We start from the raw sequence: 20623 nt of genomic DNA, 5'->3' as shown, positions 1-20623 counted from the left end.
TAAACCCGATGGCAGGGCTTTAGGTGTCGATCTGCTCATATTTGTTCTAGGAATAGCCAGGCTTCCATGACACACATATGTGTACCTTATTCCTTCTACCCTGGGCTTTAGTAATAAATTTTAACCCTGTATAGTACTGCAAGATCCAAAAGTGTATGGAAGAAATTCAAGCCTGGATTTAAAAAAACACTTGAAACAACCAGTAACTTGTAGGATTGTTTATAATGCAACACAATTATATAAATAGCATAACAGGATGCTTTTCAGAAGCTAGAGGTTTAAAAAGCTTTTGTGTTCTCTGCATACCCAGATTCCTCCAAGTCTCGTATTCTGTTCTTATCATAAAAAGGCCAATGACATTTTCAAACTAAAGGCATCGGTCCTTTATCCACACACCAGATGGAGAGAACCAATAGCAGTCTAGTTCCACAAGGCATTTCACTGTCTGTCTGTGGTTTTTGTTGATGACCAGAGAGGCGGCTTGTGAATGTTATCATATGCTGCTTCTGTGATGCTATCATTGGTTGCGCTGTGTCACATAAAAGGGTATGCTGTAGTCCTAACCTTCAGCACCTCTGGAGATGAACTTACTTAAAAGTGGACTCTTTGCAGATGTGGCCAACTTAAGATGAGGACATCCTGAATCAGGGTGAGCCCCAGTCCAATATGCTGGGCACCCTTGAAGGAGTGGAGAAGAGACAGACACAGAGATGAACAAGCTGCTGGATGATGAAGTCACGTTCTGCAAGCTGGGAGTGTCGATGGCTGCCGACAGCAGCAGAGCTGGGATAATAACCTGGGTTTTCCTGCCCGAGAGCCTTCAGAAGCAGCACACCCTTCCTACACCTTGGTTTCAGGCTTCCAACTTTCACCAGTGTGAGAAAGTATATTTCTGTTGTTTTAAGCTATTAATTTTACCATGTTACAGGAACCTGAAAAACTAATAGAGAAATGGTACGGCTCTGATTCGGTTCTAAATGCTATGTTTTGTTTTGTTTCTGTAGAAAAGAAAAACATTCTCTCCAATGTTAGACAAGCACAGCCCTGCATCCTTGAGCTTTTTTTTTTTTTTTTTTTTTTTTTTTTTTTTTTTTTTTTTTTTGGTGGTACTGGGGTTCCTGGAAGCCCTTCTACCTCCAGGCTACGCTCCCAGACCTATTTTTTACATTTTCATTTTGGAAACAGGGTCTCCTAAGCCAGCATGCGCGGCTGGCTTCGAAACTGTGCGATCCTCCTGTCTCTGCCTCCCAAGCGCGGGGATTACAAGCGTGCGCCACCACGCCCGGCATCCTTGAGCTTTTAAGCTATTTGGTTCACATTTCCGACATCCCTCCCTCTACCGTTCCCATTTTCCTTCCCAATTTTCTCCTGTGCTAACAGCTGTTGTAAGTACAGCATGGGGGTAGGACAGTGAGAAAAGGGGGTTCCTACCACGGCAGCTGAACCTTCTAGGTGCTGGGTGAACAGCCTTCTTCCACAATCTTTCAATGGAGTATTTCAGGTTCATTCTGCACATGCATTCGTTAAAGTAGTGCTTGATAAGCAAGTTGTTCCCAGATCCTACCCCAAACCATCCCGACTTCCGCTTCCTGCACAGCATGCCTGTCAGCCTCCTCCAGCCTCCGCTACGCTACCTTCTGACTGATGAGGTGCTGCCTGCCCTCTCCCCCAAAAGTCAGGACACAAAGATCACGGCCGCAAGTGTGGGTATTTTCCTATCTTTGGGGAGGAAGTACACATTTCTTCAACCTAGAGGGGCTAGCAGCAAAAACGTGAAGGTGATATGTCTTTAGTTTTTTGCTTTGTTTTGGATTTTGGTACTGGACATTGAACCCAAGGCACTCTACCACAGAGCCTCAACCTCAGCCAAATTTTACTTTTATTTCAAAACAGTCTCATTAAGTTGCTGAGACTGGCCTAGAACCTGGGATGCTCCTGAATCAGTCTCCCAAGTACTGGGATTACAGGTGTCCACTACCATGCCAGGAATCTTTATTTTTTAAACACTGGGCAATTGGAATCTATAGAACAATGGTGTATGCTCTGTATACTCGCTATCTCACTTGTGGTTCTGAGGATCAAACCCAGAGGCATTTTAGCTTTGTTATATACCTTAAACCCTAATCTACTTTTTATTTTGAAATAAAGATTCTTTCTAAGTTGCTAATTAAAAGTCTGGCTAAGTTGCTGAGGACCTCTCTAAATTGCTGAGACTGGCCTTCGACCTGAATTCATTCTGTCTCAATTTTTCAAGTTCTAAGATTACAAGTGTGAGCCATCACACATGATTTCATTTTACTACTTAAAACCAAAATCATAGCTTTTGGCCAGCATCTCCTGTCCAATACGCAGCACACTATGCCACTGTATGTAGAGGCAGAGACCAGGGCCCCAGGACACCTGTAGTTTGGTTAAACTATTACATGTGTAATAGCCACAAAAATATTAATTCACACTACATTTCTCAGAAGTGAATTTGGGCTAATTTAGAAAAACAGTTGACCTTCCCCATGGCTTGAAATGCATACTTAAACCTCTTCAAGCTTACTGTTCCATTTTGGGGCACTGGAAACAAGTCCGGGCTTCAGTTCTTTTTTTGTTTTGTTTTGTTTTGTTTTGTGGTGGTACTGGGGTTCCTGGAAGCCCTTCTACCTCCGGGATACACTCCCACGGGCTACACTCCCAGACCTATTTTTTTACCTTTTTATGTGGAAACAGGGTCTCTTAAGCCAGCAAGGCTGGCTCCGAACCAGCGCGATCCTCCTGTCTCCGCCTCCCAAGCGCAGGGATTACAAGCGTGCGCCACCACGCCCGGCATTGGACTTCAGTTCTTGATGGAAAAACGTAGAAACTATTGGGGGCAAGTCTGTAATATACTACACCTTCAAATAGTTATGAACAGTAGGCTGAAATATTCATGAACAAACATTTATGAATAACTATACTACCACGTAAAATTGAGATGCACCATCAAAAAGTACAAAAAGGTATGAGGGTAGGACAGTGTTCAATAACAAAGGGGAGAGAGACAGAACTTCTTGATGCCTGTGGTGGTATTTGAACTGCTTCTTAAAGAATGACTATATTGAGCACCAAGTAGTTGACATTGCAGTAGAAGAGAAGGGTGAAAGAGGCAGGTGGGTGCTCAGAGAAGGATCACTAATTAGCTGAGGCATAATCAGAGCATGGACGAGAGAGGAAGGAGGAGGATAAAGAGAAGATGGGAAACCAAATTACAAAGGACCTTCAGAGCCCCCCAGGAAGTCGAGTTTGTATTGGGAAGCCAATGCTGAGCCCAGGAGGGAGACATAGTACAATCAGTCAAGCATTTGAAAGTCAACCAGGAGGTCTCATTTCATGAGGGGGAAATAAATTAGAACTATTGTGAGCAACAGGGAAGCTCTGAAATTGGTCCTTGTAAGAAAGGAAGAAAAACTGAACTAGTGTAGTGGTAGGGGAAAAGAGGATGGAAGAAGTATGTTTAGGAAAAGACCTAGTAGAATCAATTCCCAACACTTGCATGAACTCCTGGGTATGGATCTCTCTTGACCGAGCAACAGACACTGAAGAAAAGATTAATAGATAAAGATGTGCTGATGGTGCAAGTTAATAAGAATATAGATTTTGCAGTACTGAGAATGGAATCCAGGGTATTCTACCTACAAGCTGCACCCCAACACTATTTTTTATTCTTTATTTTGAAACAGGGTCTGACCAAGTTGCAAAGGGCCTCATTAAGTAGCTGAGGCTGGCTATGAACCACATCCTCCTATCTTAGCCTCCCAAATTCTGGGATGACAAGCATGTGCCACCATCACATTAACACCAAAACCAAATAAGAATATTTTATCAGTGTCCTTGAATGAGAATTCTCAGGTTACAGAAGCACCTCGTCTGCACAGAGGTTCTACACTGAACATCTCTGTCCTGGGCTCATTTTTGTGGTAGTTCCAGTAGGTGAACAGAATGATCCTGGATTTCAGAATTAAAGAGTTTTGGTGACAGACAGGGCAGGCATTTGAATTGTATCCTATCAGGCAGAGCCTCTGATATTGCCAAGCGCTGGTTTAGACACTTTGGATACATCAAGAAATAAACAGAAGACTCCTGACCTTTTCGAGCGATATCTCTAAGTACCTGTCACTTTCCTTCTTCAAAACATGTGTCAAGTAGCCTAAACACATTGGTTTGTACTCTAGAATAGAGAAATAAGTGTCAGGAAGACTTATTTGGGACATTGTCCTATAAAATGATAACCCTGTCTGTTTTTAACTCCTGAGTTCTTATCCTCTATGAACATAGTCACCGCTTTCCTTGTACTATTTTATTATAAAAAGTACAACTGGGATCAACCCTCAGTAGGCTGCCCACCTCTGAGCTTGCCAACTGAGAAACCCTGTTTTATTCTCTCAGTGAACTATCATTGATATGCCAGCCAGATAAGCCACTTAGGATATTAATAACCATGTAATTATACTGTCAGCAATGGAAGCCATAAAAGCAAAGTCATCAAAGAGGGATTTTGCATCTCTTGGTATCAGAGAGGGGAGGCTGACTGCTGGCTCAGACAGGGCCTCGGTGAGATTAATGAACCACAGCTCTGTTCCGCAGATTTTTAGATTTCAGAAAAACATCACTTAAAAGTTCTCCAAGAGGTTATTTTCTCTCTGCAGAATGACTCATATTTACCAAACTAATGAGATCAAATCGGGCACCAATTTATTCGTGTTCATGGAGAGACATGGCTGCCAAAATAATCAGTTCATTCTCTCATGCTGGGAAAATCCATTCTGGGGACTGAATCATAAGAAATGAAATGACGAAAAGGGACAGCCTTATGTGACTCCAGCATCGGTGACGCATCGGGCACTGGACACTGTGCTTGTGTCCCCGCATTTCATGCACGTAGAAGGCTCTGTGAGATGAAATATATGATGCCAATGATATTTCTGTGTTTTTCCCAGACCTGGAAGGCAATTGAGCCAGAATTTCCCTCCCCCTCTGTGTGTACCCGAAGGCTGTGGTACTTCCACAAAATCCCTCTTCTGAACATTTAAAATATTCCTGGAACTAGTCAAGAGCTGCATATTATTGTCAGGGTAGCTTTCATGCTTCGGGGCAGAGGACAGAAATGAACTGTAACCTGTAGGATGGAGTCTGAGGTCAGAACTGTATCTGTCAGAGTTCTCCCCTATATAGTTGATATCAACAATGAGCAAGTTAGTTAAACTCTCTAAGCAGTAGTTTCTCTACCACCCCAACACCAAACGGGGGAATGATGGCAAAGTGCCTGGTGTGTAGAAAGTGTTCAGAAATGTTTATTGTTGTTTTTATACCCAGATTCATCGTCCATTGTTTTTGCCAGTATATTCATGAGAATTAACTTTGGCCATGTCTGATAAAATTACTATTCTTTGGCATAGACACTTAAAACACTATTTTTTTGTCCACTTGTGAGTTTTGTCCCCTAAGACTACACACATTGTGATTTTGCTCCTGCATACCTATATAAGACAGTTGGAGATTGACACAATTATGTGCTCTGATTTTCAATTTCTGGAATTTTGCTCCAGGTCACCTTCCTTAGATGAGGATGTCTTCCATGTCTTCTCCACAACCACAGTAAATCACTTTCACCTCTGATTGTTACTGATTACAACAGGAAAGTTACTTAGCTGGTCTCCAAGTTATCACATCCAGAAACTCCATGGGAAGTTTAAGTATTGTAACTTTATGATCCTCCTCTGAAACACTGAGGCACGGATTCTCATATAGAAGCCACAGAATATTTATCAGCAATTTGCTCTAGGTGAGCATTTAGCAGATTTGAAAGCACTTCCACAGGTGAAATCTGGTTCTATGTGCAGAGCAATCTTACAGATCAGAAGAGGAAATTGCTGTATCTCCCTTGCTTAAAGCCCTCAACAGCTCCGCATTAGCTACAGGGTAAGATTTGTTCTGCAGATGACTCTATGGACTTGCCTCTCCCTTCCCATCCCTTACGATTGATGGTCCTGCCATGTGGAGTCACTAGTGATCTCCCCTCCCTACTTGCCTGACGTTACTCCATCACAGCTGCCTTCAGTGATCCCTTCCTTTCCCCTAAGCATTGATGCTTCTCTGCCCCTATTCTGAACTCAAATTCACTCCTCCTTGGAATGTCCTTGTATCTTTTCATCAAAATAATTTTGGCTGTTAATTCTAGGAAAGTACAGGAAAATTAGATTCCAACTCCACTTTGAACGGCAATCTTCAAGAGTAAATGCTTTCTTCAACAATAAATGCTAGAAAGAATGGGGAAATAGGAATTTTTATACACTGTTGGTGCAGTTGTAAATGAGTATAACCACTGTGGAGATCAACATAGAGGTTCCTCAAAAAGTAGGGATGGCCGGGCATGGTGGCGCACGCTTGTCATCCCCGCACTTGGGAGGTGGAGACAGGAGGATCGCGCTGGTTCGAAGCCAGCCATGCTGGCTTAAGAGACCCTGTTTCTAAATAAAAATATAAAAATAGGTCTGGGAGTGTAGCCCGGAGGTAGAAAGGCTTCCAGGAACCCCAGTACCACAAAAAAAGTAGGAATGGCATCACCACATGATTCAGCTATACCACTTTTTAGTATCTTTCCAAAAGAATTAAAGTCATAATATCATAATGAAATATGCACATATATGTTTATGGTGGCACAATTCACAGTAGCCAAATTATAGAACCAACTTAGGTGTCTGTCAATAGAGGAATGGATAAAGAAATTGTGGTATATTCACTCAATGGAATCTTACTCAGCCGTAAAGAAAGACAAGATTATGTCACTTGCAGAAAAATGGATGGGACTAGAGACCATTATGATAAGTGACATCAGCAGGTCTCAGAAAGTCAAAGGTCATGTTTTCTCGCATATATAGAAGCTACAGAGAAAATAAAAAACAAAGGGGATTTTATATAAGTGTGGGGAGAGACCAATAGAATTGTGAAAGTGGATTAGGGAATGAAAGTGAGGGAGAGGAAAAGAAGATGGATGAAGGAAACAGCTCAATGATGCTATGTCTCTACTATAGACAAAGGTATCACTCCTGATCTCATCAACATGGGTAGGGCTTGAGTGAGTGGAAGGGTGTAACGGGGAGGGAAACACAAACCAAGTGCTTTGTGTATGTATGTTTGTGTTGTCCGAATATGTTTCTGTCATCTCGAGCCTCTCATGATATGTAATTACAATGCACCAATAAAAGAATAAAAACTATGGGTGCTTGTGTAGTTTCTAATTTTAACAGTTCTTTGTATATTTTGAATAAGTCTTTATCATCTATGTACCTTGCAATTATTTTATCCCAACCTGTAGCTTGTCTTTTATTTTTAATTTTTTAATTTTTTATTCATGCATTATATTCATACATCATATTGGGGTAAAAAAAACTTGTGTGTACATGCATGTACACATCACCCATTTAGCCCCTACCCAATTCCCACCCCATTCCTTCCCCATCCCTCCTTCCCTTGTTTGGCTTAGTGGTTGACTTCGATATGTTTAAGTACATTGTGTGTTTTAGAGAATTTCCTTCTCCCCTCCCATACCCTCATTTAGGCCATCTTGTTTGCTCCTCTATGGGATTTCCTTTTTCATCTAGAGTTCATCCTATGACCCATTTCTCCTTAGCTTTCACATATTGGGGAAAGCATCTGATTTCTTATTTTTTGTGACTGACTACTCTCACTTAGCATAATGTCCTCCAGTTCCATTCGTTTCCCTTTTTAATCATTCTTCCTTTAAAAAAAAACTCTGACAAATTTTACATATGACATTAAAATATATTTTAAAGGAAGAGAAGCAGAAGTACCGTCTGTCTCTGGGCTCATTTCTCCTCTTCATCCCCCAGTGGCTGTCACCATGAAGCTAGATCTACTCCTGCCATAAGATTCAGGCAGTGTCTCCTCCTCCCTGCAGCTACTATGGCTTTCCTCGTTCCTACACACTTTCTTCCCTGTGCTCCAATGCTTTGCACACCACTCCCTCTTTCTCTTCTAGCCTCTCTCCTTCCTCCACTTTCTCTCTCCTCTCTTTCTCTCTCATCTATCATCTATTTATCTTCTCTCTTCTCTTCCTCTCTCTTTGAGATTGCAATTATATTGTGGTTGTCTTTCATGAATCAGTTTTTCTTTTATGCAATGAAAGATCCTTCAACATAGTTTGTTTCTTGTTTATTTTTGACCCTTTCACTGTGATACAGAGTAAGAAACATAATAAAAAGGTTTTATCAATACTGTTGAAAGCATGGAGTTATTTGAAATGTTAGATATATTAAGTAAATCCTTACTATATACTTTTATACCAAGAACTAAGCACTCTTTCACTGTACTCTTTCTCTCATAGGTATGAATCACCCTTTTATATACATATGAAATATTTGTAATTTTGACTAGGTACTACATCATAAAGAAACCTCAAGAAGTTTGAAAGAATAAAAATGTAGTCTATATTCTCTGAATACACCAAAATTAAATTATGTTCCCTACTAAAATGGAACAAAATCGCCTACAGGAAAGAAAACAAAACAAAAATACCCACAATTACATGATTTATAAAGTTTCCATCAATACCCACAATAAACTAATTATATGAACATTAATAAACATTTTATTTGTGGTGTTGGGGATTGAACCCAGGGATAGTCCACCTCCAAGCTACACCCACAGCCCAATCTTTTATTCTTTATTTTGAAACAGAGTCTCACTAAGTTGTGGAGGGTCTCACTAAGTAACTGAGGCTGGGCTTGAATCTGTAATCCTCCTGTCTCAGTATTGGGATTACAAGAATGCACCATCATGTCCAGCTTTATAAACATTTTAATAACCTAAAGGTGGAATATGCTCAGTTTACCAAAGCTATGAATTATGATGTTAAGTAACACTTGATCATCCTGTTGCAATAAGATCCTGAGTATCTCAGAAGCATTCCACCTTCACACCTTGGAGTCCTGTGGTCCTCAGAGTTGCCTGGGGCCAACCTAAAGGAGATGCACCACTGGAAGGTAACTCAGCTGAATATTTTGCAATAAGGCTGTTCTGAGATATTTGTAAATAGGCTCCAAGTGTAAGATAACTTTATCATGAAAGAACTGCATTATGACATGTGATTTTAATTGAAAATTAAGCCTCCCCAGGTGCTTGGTTCAGTACCCAAAGTCATCTCCAAAGACCAATGTGTTACTTTTTCTTTCTTTCCACTGTGCTATACCCTGCATTCATGCCTTCCTTCACAAGCTGCAGTGATTCTGTGTTTCACACACAAACACAAGACCCAGGAGAAGCAGGGACAATGTCTCATATTAGACTTATTTCCTAGGAGGAAAACATATTCCAGAAGACTGTCAGCCTTGGCTACCTGAAGTGTTCCAAAGCCCCCTCCATACAGGGAAGGATTAGCTTGCCCTGAGGCACTTTGCTGTTAGTGAGAGCTAGTAATTGCTGATAAGCCACCTACAAATCAAATGTAAGTATGTGAATTAATGAGATATATGAAGATGCGTCTACATAAGGTTTCATTTGAAACAAAAAAAGTTCTATTAAAAATAAGTTGGTAAACTACTGGCTTTAACTATCTGAATGATTATACTCAATTATCAGTCTGCAGTGTGTGACTGGAGCCCAGGGTTGTGTGAGACGATGTATTTAAAGCTTGATCTAAGGGCTGCAGCCCAGCAGGCACTTGATAAATAATGGTAGATTCTAAATTTGCTTCTAGGTCCTATTGGCTCCAGCAGAGTCTCACCTACTCCCTGTGCCATTACTTCTGGGATTATTGGCAACAGATAGCATCCCCCTCTCCACAAGAAGCTGTGAGTCAATAGGACAGAGGGAGGAACTGTGGGCCATAGAGCCAGGAGACCACAGTGTGGATGACCCAGATGGTAAGGAGAAAGCCAAGATGGCCTTCTGAGCAGCAGTGTACAGGCCAGGGCTGGGGTGGCCCAGGTCCAAGATCACAGGCCAATTATCACACTCAGGTATAAATAACCTACATGCCTCATGCCTCCCACAAGTTGTCTATCTGAAATTGATTTCCTTTTAAAAGAAAATTTCCTTTTTAAAGAAAATTGGTAATTTTAGAAAGCATATGGTCTACAATCAGAACATCCAGGGTTTTTGTTCTTCTGGACAATAACTGTCTCCTAATTACTCCTGATCCAGAAAATGAGCAATATCTTTATAAAGGAGAGTGATTTTTCCCCTAATCATGTGTGTTAGTTTGGATTTAAAATTTCCCCCAGACTTCATGGGCTAGAGACAACCATGAGGAAGAAGCCTGGTTGCTGAGGAAGGGTTTCTGGAGTTATGGACAGAAACAAGGTTTTTCTGGGCCAGTGTTGCAACTTGCTGCCCTCTTCTCTCTCCCCTGCCACCATGACCCGATAATTAGTTCTTACCTTCTCTTTCTGCTTCCTGTCACTGTCCCCTGATTACCTGCAACCCTGGCTCCAGCTTGGAAGCCAGTCTATCATGGACTGAAATCTCCAGCACTGTGAGCAGATAAACCTTTCTTCCTCTAAATTTTGTGCCATGTGTTTGGGTAAAAGAGCTAAGAATGCTGACCAAAACGTGTGATTCCAAACTTTTAAACCTCAATCCTCACAGACTCTAACAGCTGAAATTAAGAAACCCATTTGATACATAAGAAATCTGAAGACCAGAGAGTTTAAATGATTTATTTAAAAAAAAAAAGCCATGCTGCTAACTAGGGAGCCGAGGATAGAATCTGTGGTTCCTGCTTCTTAGGTTGAGCTCTTCACAACTCATCGTACATGGCTTTGGTTCTTTTTGTCAACCAGGGGAATCTGAGACCGGCGGCCACTCCTGGGCTGTCTTGGGGTCATTTGGGGGTCCCAGTATGGATGCAGTGAGAATGGAAAGGTGGTTAAAAAATGTTAAGTGACATTGAAGCATGGATTATATTGAGTTAGAAAGAAAGGCTACACAACCCCAAATACATGGTTTTCATCAAATCCCCAAGTGTAAACCCTCTGTAAACTCAGGTACTTTGGTGTGAAGTGAGAGTGGGCAGGATGAGATTAACACTTTCCTAAGGTACCTATCATAGTTAAAATATGTCACATCACATTTGACCTAAACTGACCCTAACCCTTCTTTACACAATTCTGTTTTTAAATGTAGAGTGACCCTCAAAACTTCCAAGCAAATCACTTCTAAATTCTTCTAGCACTAAATAGATGAGTTCAATCAGAAATTTGTGAAATTAAAATGTGCCTTGTTTCACCCTCCATAGACACACGGGGCAAGACCTCAGGCAAAGATGGTGCAGATTTCTCCCCCAGCAAGGACACAGTCCTTGGCTTCTAAATGCCCATGTTCATTGCTGCACTATGCAAAATGGCTAAGATATGGAATCATTCTAGATGCTTATCAAGAAAAGAATGAATTTTAATATGTGGTACACATACACAATGGAATATATTCATTGATAAGAAGAATGATATTCTATTATTTGAAACAAAATGAATGGAACTGGAGGGCATTATGGCAAGTGAAATAAATCAGATGCAGAAAGACAAATTCTATATGTTCTCTCTCATCTGTGGATTTTGTTTAAAAACAAAAAAAGGTAACCAGAGCTGGGCATGGTGGTGGCATACACTTACAATCCCAGTACTTGGGAAGCTGAGCAGGGGGATCACAGGTTCGTGGCCAGCCTCAGCAACTTAGTTAGACCTTGTTTCAAAATAAAAAATAAAATAGGGATGAGGGTACATATCAGAGGTAGAATCAGCCTGGATTCAATCCTCAGTACCATACACACAAATAAAAAAGAAAGAAAATAAATAAAAGGTGACCAGAATGTATAATAGTGATTACTAGAGGCTAAAAAAAGTAAGGTAATGGAAAGTTTGATAATGGTGCCTAAATTAAGTTAGATAGATAGAAGAAGTTCTAGTGTTCTACAGCCCAGAAGGGTGACTATAGTTCACAGTAGTCTACTATGCATTTTATGAAAGTAAATAAGTGCTAAGAATATGGGCATGCATATTACTCAGATTTGATATATAAATATTATAGGCATGTATAAAACATCACACTTAAATGTAATATGTGGTCTGTGCCTGTAATCCTAGTACTTGGGCGGCTGAGCCAGGATGATTGAAGGTTCGAGGACATCCTCAACAACCTAGGAAGACTCTCAACAACCAAGTAAGACAGTTTTCAGGCAAAATAATAAAAAGTGCTCGGAGGTGGCCCCTGGTTTCAATCCCCAATAAATAAGACATCACATTGTACCCCATAAATCTATATATTACCTGATCAAAACATTAAAAGTATTTAAGGTGATGAAAATGTTAATTTTTCTGACTTGATTATTGTACTCGATGTATATCAAACTGTCACATGGACCACGTAAATTTATATAATTTATTTATGTGTTCATTGGTGTATTGTAGGCATACATCTTCATGGTATACAAGATGGTAGAGGCATACATGCATACTTCATTTAGCTCTTCCCCAGTTCCCACTCCATTCCTTCCCCCTCCCTCTTCTCATGTTTAGCTCACTGATTTTGATATGTTTATGAATTTAAATAATACTTTTTAAGATAAAATATATGTAATAAAAAAACCTGCATGTTGGTTGCCTCAAGAGCTACTATGAGAACATATTGTATAAGTTGCCAGTCCAGGTTTAAAAAAAATATTGAAATGACTTAAGGACCCCAAGTTAGCAAAGTTGGAGTGGCAAGGTCATTCTGCCTTTGCTTGTCTCCTGCTACTTGCAGCAGGGGAGAAGCTCCAGGAGCCCACCAGGAGCCTGTGCTCAGAATCCCGCCGAGGAAACAAGGCCAACTAATGAGGCCTGAATTGAGCTGGAGCTCAGTAATCACAGAGGCTTTCCTGTGGAATCACAGGGCCAATGCCTTGGTCACATCACTGCCATGGACAGAAACACGAGCTTATGTGGCTATGCAAAATGACCGGCAATGTAAACTGTCACCCAGTTGATATTATGCAATGGTTATATCTATTGAAAGTAAAAAAAAAAAAAAAGAAGTAAATTGGTTTCGGCACCTTAATAAAAGTAAGCCAGAAATAAAATGCATGATAACCTGTTTTGTAAAACCTACCCTAATACATCAAACTGTCTATGTAATTCTCAGGGGGGGATTATAAAATTTAAATTTCATGGATATATTACCTTGGTTTGACAAGAGAAAGCTGACTTCAGTGGAAAGGTGTGGGAATTCAGTTCACATTTCTGATGAGTTGTAGCATATTTTAAGGGTAATTTTCAAATGGCAATGGATACCTCAGTGGACACCTCCCTTGCTAAAGTGATGGATGAGCAGGTCACACCACCAAATGCAGTCATCCTAGTGACACCATGCTGCACAAAGTCCACATAGGAGGGCTTTTTTTCTTGAAATCAAGGAGATGTTCTTGGTCCTCTCAACTCTTGTCCAGCAGCAAAGAATGGACTGAACCACTCACTTTCCCTCCTCTCTAATCCAGCTGCTGGCTTCACAGATGAGCAAGGTTCTTTCTGGAGTCAGTGGCTGAGCTTCCAGGACCTGCTTGGTAGCCTCAGCTCTCCATGTTGACCACCGTGAAGAAGCCCAGTTCTTCTGAATACGTGAAAGGCCCCCGCTACTCCTAGCAGAGGGAGGGCGAGAATGTGCTCCGGCCCCAGATGGAGACTGCTCCTGGTTGCTGTGGGGAGGGGCAAGAGGGTCCAAACTAGGAAGGCTGAGGCAGTCCTTGTCACTCTGGTGAGCCCTGATTACAGGGCCTGCACTGGGGGCTTTGGGTGCACTCAGCTCTGCTTTGGGGTTGGATGGCTTCTCAGGGTGGCCAGGAACAGTAGGCTAGCTACTATCAGTTGCTCCTTTCTTCTCAACACTCCTCTGCCTGTCTCTCTCTCAAGCTGATCTAAGCAGCTGTTTCCTGTCACTGCCACTTCACACTGTGATCCATGAAGGAGGAAACTCCCAGCTCCCCTCGACCCCAAGTACCCTGGCTCTATGGACTTCGATTCTGGCCACTTCCACACAGAAAGGCTTCCCTTCTTCCAGATTTCCTTGTTGTCTTTTGGAAAAAGTTCCTGAGAATTACATAGGGAAGAAACTAATTCAACTTATTATAAAAAGGAGGGCAGGAAAGACCGATTTCCTCCTAAGCCACTAAGGAAAAACCGACCAGGGACATAGGAAGCCCTGATTCTCCATGGGAGCAAAGGCTGGGCTGGGGGTACACAGCTGCTCAAGGCCCTGGAGAATGGGATTTGGGAATGTGGCATAGAAGAGCTGTGTGCAGAAGTGGACAGTCCCAAAAGAGAGGTGTTTCTTTTCTTTTGCTGTTCTGAGATAGGAACAGGGTCTCCTGCATGCCAACAAGCATTTTACTACTGAGCTGCATCCCAGCCCCAGGGAAGATGTTTAGTGTTCTTTTCCTGTGTTCAGTGAAGAAGCAAATGGGACCACGCTGCTTCTATAAAAGCTTTTGGTTTAAAAGAGGAGCAGTAATGGATTTCTTATCTGACAGGTTTGGGAAGTATTGAATCATATTCTCTCTTGTTCTTCATGACAGGCTGGAAGCTTCAGTTCTGAGCTCAGAGGCCACTAGGACTTATCCTTTTTAAAATCACCCCTGAGTTTGTCCTTGAGGGCTGAAGGGCGGATGGGATCGGAGCCTTCCCAGACCGAGCCTTCACAAGGCAGGCACTAAGCAAGGTAAGGAATCATTTAAACGGAGCTACCAAGGTAACAAGTGACCATCAATGTGGCCATGTGCCCCTGGGACAGAAGGGCAACCTTCGCAAGGATTTGGGTGCTTAATTTAAGCTCTTGGTTCCTCTTCCTCTGGGTGTGGCACCTTTGTGAGGAGATACTAATTCACTGGCCAGGGGAGGCAAGTGGCTAAGAATGTTGCTGTCCTTCAAACTCTAACTAAAATCTTCAAATTCCTTAAATAGAGCAGCAAATGCCTTTTGTTACTTTAAGATCAGCCCGGGACCCAGAGTGCAATGCTCCTGTTCCTAGTTGTCAATTGACAGTAGACTTGGTAAACATTACATCAGGTGATAGGTATCAGGAATCTTTAACCAGGGGAAAAGCTGGTCGGAATGATCCTCCTTACTTCCAGTAACATCCTGTAGACCTGTTAAAGGCTCTTTAATACCTTATCCTGATTTCTGTCCATTGTAAGCCATAGAGGCAGATACATGAGGTTCTCCCGAAATCACTGGAGTATGCTTGTGTTAAGATGCTAGTTACCGGGCTCCAGTCACACATGGACCTCCTTTTTAGGAAAGGCAATCTCAGCAGCCCCTGCGATAAGCTAAAACGCGGCATAAGAAGAGCTACCAGCTTGTATGGACAGGTGGCCATGTTCTGGCTGGGATTCTGCAGTTGCAGGCAAGCCCCTGGGGTTCTGTGTGCATCCTAGGAGAAAGTGCATTTCACCGCTTCCAGCTCCTGCCTCATGTGGGGATTACCCCCTAATCACACTGTCTTGAGGTCCCTTCCTGATCATGAAGATTTGAGGTTTAGGTCCAGCTGACAGTTTCCCCACGCTGGCTGGCTTGACTTCACCGCTTATGCATCTTTATTGCCTTTATTTGTTAACCAAAGTGGCGAAACCTGACAATGAAAAACAATTTAATGGTGCATTGTAGTAATACCTCTTAATGGGGTAGAGGATGGTAGATACATAACCACACACATCACTCATTTAGCCTTTCCCCTCCCTCTCCCTCCTTCTCGTGTTTGGCCTAGTGATTGACTTGGATATGTTTGTGAATGTACATCATGTACATTAGGGAATTTCCCTCCACCCCCTCCATCCTCCTCAGTTGGGTCACCTTATTTGCTCATCTATGGTTTCTCATTTCCTCATCTAGAGTTCCTCCTATGACCACTTTTCCCTCCTAGATTTCACATATTAGGGAGAGCATCTGATTTACTTTTTGTGACTAATCTCACTAAGCATAATGTTCTTCCAGGTCTATTTATTTTCCTGTAAATTACATACTTTTGTTTTTTTGTTTTGTTTTTGTTTTTGTGGGTCTGGGGATGGAACCCAGGGGCATTTGACCTCCAAGCCACATCCCCTGCCCTATTTTTATTCTTTATTTGGAAACAGGGTCTAACTAAGTTGCGGAGGCCCTCACTAAGTAGCTGAGGCTGTCTGCAAACCGTGATTCTCCGGTTTTGGCCTCCTGAATGCTGGGATTACAAGCATGCGCCACCTTGCCCGGCTTAATTTTGCTCATTTTTTTATATTTATTTTTAATTGGTGCACTGTATTCATACATCATAGTGGGATACATACTTTTGTAGACATACATGCACACATTGCCCAGTCAGCCCCCACCCGATCCCCACCCCGTTCTCTCCCTATCCCCAAAATAGATTCTCTGGTAAGAAAGAAAGCAAAAAGAAATATTGAAATGTTATCTTTAAGTCATCAAAAGCTTGGTATCAGACAAATTTTGCTCATTTTTTGACTGAGTAAAATCCCATTGTGTACATATCCCATGGTTTTATAACCTATTCATCTGTTGGTGGACATCTTGGCTGGTTTTATAATTTGGCAATTGTGAATTGTGCGGCTATGAACTTCTTTTTCAGAACTGTTGATTGAACCCAGGGGCATTCTACCTCTGTGATACATCCACTTTTATTTTTGAAACAGGGTCTCACTAAGTTGCAGAAGGCCTAAGTAGTTGAGAGAGGCCTTAAACCTGCAATCCTCCTGTCTCAGCCTCCCAAGTACTTGGATTATAAGTGTGTGCCACCATGCCCAGCTGAAGCCTGGTCCTTCTGAGCACGTGAAAGGCCCAGCTGCCCCTAGCAGAGAGAGGGCAAGGATCTACTCCCGGCCCAGGTGGGGATTGTCCTAGTAACTGTGGGGGAGGAACAAGAGGGTCCATAAAGGGGGGACCAAGGCAGCCCTTCTTGCTCCGCCTGACCCTGGGTCTGCACTGGGGGCTTCAAGTGCAGTTATCTCAGCTTTGGGGTTGAATGGCTTTCCAAGTGTCCAGGGACAGTGGTCCTGCATGGCTTTATTTTTACTTAAGGCAGTTTTGAGCCCTTTCCTAATTCTCTCCTCTGCCTGCTCTCCATCTCCTCTTGTGTCTACTCTCATGGTGACCTGTGTAAGAACAGACACCAAAACACCTCCCCACCTCTATCTGTAGTGCTTTGCCTCCGTAAGCTTCAATTCTGACCACTACCTCACAGGAAGGCTTCCTCTATTCTGAATTTCCTCATTGTCTTTTGGGGAATGTCTTTGGGAGAATCTTGAGTCCAGATTACTTTAAAAAAAAAAAACATGCAGGAAGACCTAGTCCCACCTAACATCCTAGGGAGAAAGAGACCAGGAGTGCAGGAGGCTTCAGTTCACCAGGGAAGCAGAGGCTGTGTCAGGGGGGCACAGCTGCTGGAGACCAGAGAACAAGGTTTGGGGACTCAGTAGGATAAATCTGTGGGGAAGGTGAGAGAGAAAGTTTCTTAAATGGTGAGAGAGAGAGAGAGAGAGAGAGAGAGATTAGAAGTTGAACCTAGGACATTCTACCTCTGAGCTACACCCCCAGCCTTCTTTTGAATTTTGAAATAAGGTCTCACTAAGGTGCTGAGGGTCTAAGTTCCTGAGGGAGGCCTTGTCTCAGCCTTCTAAGTATTGGGATTATTGCCAGAGCCAGCTGGCAAAGGTACGGGTTCTGAAGAGAGGTGGGAGGATGAAGAATTTAAGAATTTAGTTCTCAGAATATTTAATTTATTTTAATGTGGGAGGGGGGCGCCAGCCTATTTCTACTGGCCGACCCCTGTTCTTGAGTCAATATTTCCTACTGGTCGATGACCATGCCTGGGTCAGCATTCTCTATTGCGCCAATGCTGGGCTTGTCTTTCAAGAGGTATTTATACAGTCGCAGGTCTATCAACATCCTCGTGCTACCACCACCAGAATACAATAAAGACCAAATCCAAAGCACATACATTACAGATAGGTTCATCAGTACCCTCGTGCCATCACCATCTGATCTTCTCCCAGACCTTTTATTCTGAACTTTCCATGACCCCTAACCTTGTTGACTCTGGGCAAAGGATAGTCAGCTGAGTCAGAAACATTAATCTAGGGGAAAGCCTTAATATCTCCCTACAGATTATGGGTGTGCATTGCCATATCCAGCTCTGAAATGCTGTTTGAGAAGCAAAAGGGGAAGGGAAATCTACAAGAATTGTATATAAAAGGTTAATAACAGCAATAGGTCCTCATTTCAAAGATTTTGGGAAGCCTTTGACTTCACCCTCTTTTGCATGATGAGATAGTAGCTGCCCAATGAGCATCATATCATCTGCATTATCGTGTGATGCCTGCCATGGTAAAGGATTGAGAGGCTGGGTTGTAGGACCTGCTCAGACTAACTCTTTGCATGGGCTTTATATTGGTGAGGCCAGGTGAGCTTGGATGTAACCCCAGAGCGCCTGCCACGCAGCAGCTCATCTGGTTTCGCAGCTGTTTATCCACCACTTAGCTAATGGGGAAGTGAAGTTCTCTCAGAGGAGACTGGTGACCTTTTATTTTTTTATGACTAATATAACTCAAGCACCATTTAGCTGGTGTATTTTGTAATGATGAATTTAATAAATTTATCATGATTAACATATTTTTGAATGCTTTATTGGTACATTGTAGTCATACATCTTCATGGGTTACAAGATGGTGGAGCCATACATGCAAACATCACCCAATTAGTCCTTACCCAATTCCCATCCCATTCCCTCCCCCTCCTTGCTTCTCATGTTTGGCTTAGTGATTGGCTTTGATATGTTCTCTTTTAAATCATCTTACAAGTAAGAGAATGGTACCCACAGATGGATGCAAAGCCTATAAGGGGCACCTGTGGGCATGCAGGTGGCTACTAGTAAGTATTCCAATCCTTCACAAACCCATGTGGCTAAAATCTTCTACAATTGCATAGGTAGAGTTGCAGATGCCTTCAGGTACTTAGCATCAACTTGAGATCAAGGAGCCCTGGTCCTGCAATCTAATTCTACATACATATCAGATGTGGCAAGCCTTCCTTCAGGTATTTTCAATAATGCACACTATCTCTACAAGACCTGGAAAAAGCTACATTTTAGGCAACTGGAAAATGGTCAACAGTTTTCCTTAATTCCAGTATGGCATGGTATAGCACCACTAGGCAGAAGCCCATGATCCAGTAACTCTGAGAAGTTTATTAAAAATGCTACCATGCTTGGCCAGGCGTGATGGCGCATGCTTGTAATCCCCACGCCTGGGAGGCAGAGACAGGAGGATCGTGCAGGTTCGAAGTAAGAGACCCCGTTTCCAAAAATAAAGTATAAAATAGGTCTGGGAGTGTAGCCCGGAGGTAGAAGAACTTCCAGGAATCCCAGTACCACCAAAAAAAAAATGCTACCATGCTTAATTCTGTGTTAAATGCCATATATGACCTTTTAAGAAGAGTGAATCTGGGGTGCCTGGTTTTAGATTCGCTCAAAATAGGAGCACACGTGATGTTGGTGTAGAAGGACTTTGACGCTGATTCTGATTCAGGCTGCTACCTGCAGTGCTCTGCTGCCTGCAAACAGAAGAATGAGTTTTCCTGTTTCACTACTGCCTCTGATTTGACAGCATTACTTTCTGCAGTGAGGCAGGCCGGTGAATACTGAGGCTCCTCTGAGATTCCTTGAATGAGCATATATCTTCAGGTGCTGTCTTCCTCTAGGTCTCACATGTGCCTCCTTTGGGGAAAGGTCTTCTGAGTGGCCTGTCATGGCAGCATCTGAAGCTGTTCCAAAGAGTCAAGCCACCAGCCTATGTGGGTGCTATTGATGTTGATGGCAAGACATAACAAGTGCAGGGAAACTCAGTATGGACCTTGGTGTGCAGCCCATGGCAGAGTGGTAGCCTGGAGGGTGTTCACCTATTTCCTAGTTTGTGTAGATGATATCCTGCAATAATGGCTGCTGTATCTAATACTCCATCATAGACAGGCATATACCATAGTTAAAATTCCCAGTCCTGTGCTAAGCCAGAAGTGCCCTCAGTTACTCCAGGTTTTCCATCTCTGTTTATACAGGCTTTCCTACTGCTCATTGTCTAACCTGGTGACTGCTATTTCTAGAACCTTTGTTTATGCTCAGAACAGGGATTCTCACACCCCAGTGAGGATGAGTGCCAGGATAAATGTCCTGAGTACTTGAGTATGCTTAATTCTAAATTTCACTATTAAGTTGCCCTTCTTTTTTGATCATCAACATGTTCAAGAAGTATTTTATAGGTTTTATACTTTCCACTGATTTCATTAAAGTCTAAGTTTCTTGTGTTCATGGATCTATAAACTTCTATTGGTGAATGTGCTCCCTCCCTGGAGCTGTGCTATAGAAGTTAAACCTTGGTTATAGGCACCTACTCTTAAGCAGCCTCCTTGAATGAAGTGTATGAGCTCTGTTCTCCAGCTGTTAAGCAAGACAATTTGAGCACAGCTGATTTGGGGAACTCAAAGCATGATCTCTGAGTTTTTTCATTCCACTTCAATGGACAGCATTAAGTAGGATCACTTACTAAAGTCATATTTGAGAGGTAGACTGGGAA

The sequence above is a fragment of the Muscardinus avellanarius genome (genome assembly GCF_963383645.1).
Source record: "Muscardinus avellanarius genome assembly, chromosome: 4".
In the NCBI taxonomy this organism is placed as follows: domain Eukaryota; kingdom Metazoa; phylum Chordata; class Mammalia; order Rodentia; family Gliridae; genus Muscardinus; species Muscardinus avellanarius.
The sequence above is the reverse complement of the archived record's forward strand: the minus strand, read 5'-3'. Positions refer to the sequence as shown.